The sequence below is a fragment of the Littorina saxatilis genome, linkage group LG12 (genome assembly GCF_037325665.1).
Source record: "Littorina saxatilis isolate snail1 linkage group LG12, US_GU_Lsax_2.0, whole genome shotgun sequence".
Classification (NCBI taxonomy): domain Eukaryota; kingdom Metazoa; phylum Mollusca; class Gastropoda; order Littorinimorpha; family Littorinidae; genus Littorina; species Littorina saxatilis.
In genome coordinates this window covers 6103709-6109764 of record NC_090256.1, presented here as the reverse complement: position 1 = coordinate 6109764, position 6056 = coordinate 6103709, and the positions used below count along the sequence as shown (strand labels likewise).

Genomic DNA, 6056 nt, shown 5'->3' with positions numbered 1-6056 from the left:
ATCTTCATGTGCTGATTCACGGATTATTATCTTCATGTGCTGATTCACGGATTATTTTCTTCATGTGATTATTCATGGATTAAAATCTTCATGTGATTGTGACAACGTGCAACAAGAGAGAAAGAAGAGGAACTGAAGAAACTAGACAACGTACAACAAGAAGAAAGAAGAGGAACCGAAGAAACTAGACAACGTGCAACAAGAGAGAAAGAAGAGGAACCGAAGAAATTAGAAGAAGCATAGTAGCCTGGAGGTGATTTTTATAAACTTTATTGACTTTTGATACATGTTTTATACAGAGCTGTAGCGGATATCGTGGAAGAAGAGGATTTTACAAGAAGGAGATGTCTTTTTACTTTTATACCAGATGAGGAATGACTTTTCTTCAAAAGTGACTTTTTACGGAGATTCTGCTTGGATTGGACTTGATTGATTTCTGCAAAAGAAGAAAAGAAAGTATTAACAATGATGAATCCTGAACAATTCTATGAACAGTATCTACGTGATGAAGAAACTGAGGGAGCAGAATTTCCGATGGGAGGAAATAGTCATAATTCTACTGGAGGTGTTCAAGAACTAACAGTAACAGACAAGACATACAAAGGATCAAGTAGAAGAGGTCTACAAATGAAACCACAACTTTTCGATGGGAGTGATGACTTTGAGACATACTTAGATCAGTTTGAATGTATTGCTGATTTAGGTGGTTGGACACTGAGAGAAAGAACACTCACTCTTGGAGCCTGTTTGAAAGGACAAGCTAGAAGATTCTACGCTGGACTAGCACCTCATGAGAAAAGAGAATATGCCAGTCTTATATTTCAACTGCGACAGAGATTCGGCACAGCATCCAGACATGGGGTGTACTGGACCACACAGTTTGAAAACAGAAAAAGACTACCAAATGAAGGATTGGCAGACTTTTCTGATGAACTTCTGCTACTTGCACAAAGGGCATATCCAAATGTTGGGTCATCAACTCAACATCAACTTGCACTACAGCAATGGTATAAAAATATGAGTCCAGACATAAAATGGCGATGTTTGGAGAGAAACTGTCAAACCATTCGTGAAGCTGAAGAGGTGGCTGACATGTATGAAGCTATCATGGTACCACAGAAAAAGAAAATCTTCATGGTCAACGGAGAAGAATCAACGATGATAAATTCTTCACCGGAGACAACTGATCGAAATCGTCAACAACAAAAGGGAGACAGACGGTGCTGGACATGTAATGAGACTACACATTTGTCCAGAAACTGCAGACAGAGAACACAGTTTTGCACATGTTGTAAACGCTCTGACCACAGTTTGAAAGACTGTAATTTGTACAGGAAGTGCAAAGAACAGGAACAATTTGAAACTCGACCAACCCACAACGGACGTTCTCAACAGAGAAGAGAGGGAAACGAGAACCGCCGATTTTAAAGGGTCGAGAATCGGTAAATCGACGAAGACCCAACATGAAGAAAGAAGAAATTACGAAACAGGAAAACAGGGAAGATACTCAACCGAGTCAACGCAACATGAAGAAAGAAGAAACTACGGAACAGGAAAACAAAGAGAAAGAAGATAAAACACAAGAAGATGTACCAAGAAGAATTGGTGTATCGGGATCAAAAATTAGTGATACTGACAATGGAATGTATACTTCTGTATTGGTAGAGAACCAAGAAAAAGTCAACTTTCTAGTTGATTGTGGAAGCACTACAACTCTTCTTTCTACGTCAGTTTTTGATAAACTTAACAAAAACAGTATTTCGCCTCTTCAAGTGTCCACTCCATTAGTTGCTGTGAATGGCCAAGCAATTAAGCAACAAGGATCAGCAGTGTTTAAAATCACGTTGGGACAAAGCACATTTGAACATGTGATTATAGTCTGTGACATTCCAGTTGATGGCATTCTAGGGCAAGACTTTCTTCTAAAACATTGCTGTCAAATCGACTTCAAAAAGTTGAAAATACAACTTCAAAATGACACACTTTCCTGTTGTATTGGAAGACATGAAATGATTGGCCAAATTCAAGCAACTTCTACAACAAATCTACCTGCACATACTGTGAGATGGATTTCAGTGCAAATACCAGAGAGAGAACACTTGAATCAACTGCTGTACATGGAACCACTTTCTACAATTGTACACAACAGAGGTATTGTTCTACTACCAGCATTGACACAAAGCAAAGTCAACCTTGTTGCAAAAATAGTGAACACTACCGACAAAGATGTGATATTGTACCCAAATCAACAACTTGGAAGATGTGAATCGGTGTATGAGCAGCAACCAGAAGAGGTGAGATCTACAAACATTACAAAAGAAGATAACAGAAGTGATCAGATTCCTGAACATCTACAAGACCTGTTGAAAAGAAGTACAGAACATTTAGAACCTCATCAAGTACAGAGTTTGAAACAGCTGTTGATACGATATCAAGACGTTTTCGCCACATCTTCTGATGACATGGGTTTGACAGATAAAGTTACTCATGAAATCAATACAAGAGAAGCAAGGCCAGTCAAACTACCACCCCGGCAACAACCTTTGGCATTAGCGAAAGCAGAAAAAGAAGAAGTAGAGAAGATGCTGAAAAGAAATGTCATTGAACCATCAAACAGCAGTTGGTCATCTCCAGTTACTCTCATCAGGAAGAAAGATGGAACAATACGATTCTGTGTGGACTATAGACGTCTAAACGACATAACGGTGTCAGATGCCTATCCTCTCCCAAGAATCGACACCTGTCTTGATGCGTTAGCTGGAAACCATTGGTTCTCAACAGTTGATCTACAAAGTGGATTCTGGCAGATTCCTATGGATGAACAGTCTAAAAAGAAAACTGCATTTGCTACCAAGATGGGACTTTTCCACTTCAATGTCTTACCTTTCGGTCTGTCAAACTCGCCAGCTACATTTGAAAGACTCATGGAAAACGTACTCAGAGGCCTACAATGGGAAGAATGTTTGCTGTTTGTAGATGACACTATCGTTCCAAGCAAAACCTTTGAAGAAGGAGTTGAAAGACTGGGACACGTGCTACAAAGATTTCAAGAGGCAAAGTTGAAACTCAAACCGTCAAAATGTAACTTGTTTCAAAAGGAAATTCAGTTCCTTGGACATGTTGTCAGTGAAAATGGAGTGAAAACTGATCCAGAGAAGATCAAAGCAGTGGATGAATGGCCTACACCAAAATCGACAAAAGAAGTTCGAAGTTTCATTGGTCTCTGTGGCTATTATCGTCGATACGTTCGAGATTTTGCCAAAATTGCAAAACCATTACATCAAGCCTGCGAGAAAAATCGGCATTTTGAATGGACTTCAGATTGTCAAGATTCTTTCAAAACACTGAAAGAAAAACTTACTACAGCACCGATTTTGGCATATCCACTACCTGACTCAGATTTCATTTTGGACACTGATGCTAGTGACACAGCTGTGGGAGCAGTACTTTCTCAAATACAAGAAGGCCAAGAAAAAGTCATTGCCTACATGAGTAAAGCTCATGGGAAAGCTGAACAAAACTATTGTGTGACCAGAAAAGAATTACTAGCAGTAGTGGAAGCACTGAAGAAATTTCATCACTACCTGTATGGACAGAAGGTGACCATACGAACTGATAACGCTGCAGTGAGTTGGATGAAAAATCTGAAGAATCCTAGCGGTCAAACAGCAAGATGGTTACAGGAACTGGGAACATATGATCTGAATGTTGTTCATCGTGCTGGGTTGAAACATTCCAATGCAGATGCTTTGAGCAGAAAACCCTGTACATCATGCCTGAGACAACAACAAAGAGATCAAGAAACAATGAAAGAAGAAAACTTTGTTGCATGTACTTTGACACAACGGAGAACCAAGAATGATGAACTAAGACCAACAGCAGTTCAATTCTCTTTCTCTGACATCCTCAGTTCCGAAGACAAGTCAACAGCAGTTCAATTCTCTTTCTCTGATATCCTCAGTTCTGCAAGCAAGCAAGTTAAGCAAGAAAACCCCAACATAGCTATGATTGTGGAAGATGAACAGAAACCGTCATGCAGTAAAACTCTAGACTCATCATCAAGTACAGAAAAACCTGATTTTGAAGTCAGATTTCATCCATTATCTTTGGACGGATGGAATGCAGAAGAACTTAGCCAAGCTCAACTTGAAGATCAAGATATTGAACCACTTCTATCTGCGAAGATGAAATCAAAGGAGCGACCAAAATGGGCAGAGCTCTCTACAAAACGTTCTCAGGCAAAAACACTTTGGGCTCAGTGGGACAGACTATGTATAGTAGATGGTATTCTCTGCAGAAAGCGTCTTGAGAATGATAAAGATACAGGACTACAAATGATCGTACCTGAGTCAAAGCAAGAAGATGTTATGAAGAATCATCACGACGTTCCCACCGCTGGTCATCTTGGATCTGAAAAGACAGGAGAGAGAATAAAACAGTCATATTATTGGCCAGCCATGGATGATTGTATCAAACGCTACTGTGTACAATGTGATAAGTGTGCTGCTCGAAAATCTCATCAAAAACATGTTCCACTTGGACATTGTGGAGTTGGTGAACCTCTGGAACGAGTGAATCTAGACATATGTGGACCTTTTCCCAAAACAGTGATGGGAAACACACACATTTTGGTCATCACAGATCAATTCACACGATGGACAGAAGCAATACCAATTCCAAATCAAGAAGCAAAGACGGTAGCACAAGCCTTCATAACCCATTTCGCAAGCAGATTTGGGTATCCACTAACACTATACACTGATCAGGGCACAAACTTTGAATCAGTGTTATTCAAGGAAATGTGTAATCTAGTGGGGATAAACAAGACCAGATCTACAAGCATGCGGCCTCAAGCAAATGGAATTGTAGAACGATTCAACAGAACACTGGCTGCTATGTTAACAGCGTACTGCGAAAACAACCAGAAAAGCTGGGATATCTACTTACCTCTGCTGGCCTCAGCATACAGATCGTCGGTTCACTGCAGTACAGGTATAACTCCAAATCGAATGATGCTGGGACGTGAGGCGAGACTACCGATGTCACTGGTGTTTGGACGACCCGGAGCTGAAGAAGAAGATGTTTCCCCAGATGTCTACACTGCAAACCTGGAACAGACATTTCAAAAAGTATATGAACATGCACGGAAACATTTAAAGAAAAGTGCAGTGCATCAAGAGAGATACTACAACATGAAAACCAGAAAACGTGAACTGAGTGTAGGACAATTAGTCTGGTTGTTCAACCCTGTCAGGAAGATAGGTGTGTGTACTAAAATGACGTCAAAATGGAAAGGACCGTACATCATCACCAACAAGATTGATGATTTGACATACCTTATTAAAACTAGACCAAAGAAAGATTCAAAGGCGTATCACATTGACAGACTGTTACCTTATAAAGGAAAGAATGTGCCGACGTGGATGAAGAAGTGGAGACTGAACTGTTCGTAACTTCGCCTTGTTTTTCTGGAACATAACGATGACATTGTGCAAAAGATAGTCATTCATAAACAGTATTCTCATATATACGTCTTTCGTATGGATTGTGTTAGTTAGTATGATGGAGCGTAACTCAAGGTAAATTGAGGCTGGTTTCGAGACATATATATCCCTGTGTGACAATAATGTGAGGCACTAGGCCAAGATAATTATTCAAACTGGACAGGTAGAGTTCTCAAGGAGTCGAGTTATTGTTAGGCGATGTGAAATTGGTAAAGCACGAAGGTACTGTAGCACGCTTTTTCAATCCTAACAATGTTACTCGGTCTCGGTTAGTTTTAGAAGATAAGTGGGTAATACAAGATGTATTGTAGTATGGACGGTTGACAAATATGAAAACATTGACTATGAATAACTTAATTAGCGCAATACGATATTAATGTGTTACAGATGGAACCAGTACCGGTATATGAAACCATAAGTGATGTTTCAATCAATCAGGAAGGTCAGGGGAAGGAGAAAGAGAAAACAGACTTGCCTTCTGCAGCAAAACTATACCCAGTCACAGTGTATCTGCCCTACGATGAAGCTATGGCGATTGCACAGGTGCAAGTG

The 6056-nt window shown here is 40.0% G+C and overlaps 1 long non-coding RNA gene across 1 annotated transcript in view; it reads right to left on the bottom strand.

Annotated features, from left to right (window-relative positions):
* Positions 1–253: 253 nt before the first annotated feature.
* The window catches only part of LOC138981136 (uncharacterized), a 6338-nt gene continuing 535 nt past the window's right edge, over positions 254–6056 (bottom strand). The window contains exons 2-5 of the long non-coding RNA XR_011460571.1: positions 5395–5468; positions 4948–5108; positions 4345–4410; positions 254–436 (exon numbers count right to left, since the gene is read on the bottom strand). This is a non-coding gene — a long non-coding RNA (uncharacterized lncRNA). The remainder of the gene's footprint in view (positions 437–4344; positions 4411–4947; positions 5109–5394; positions 5469–6056) is intronic.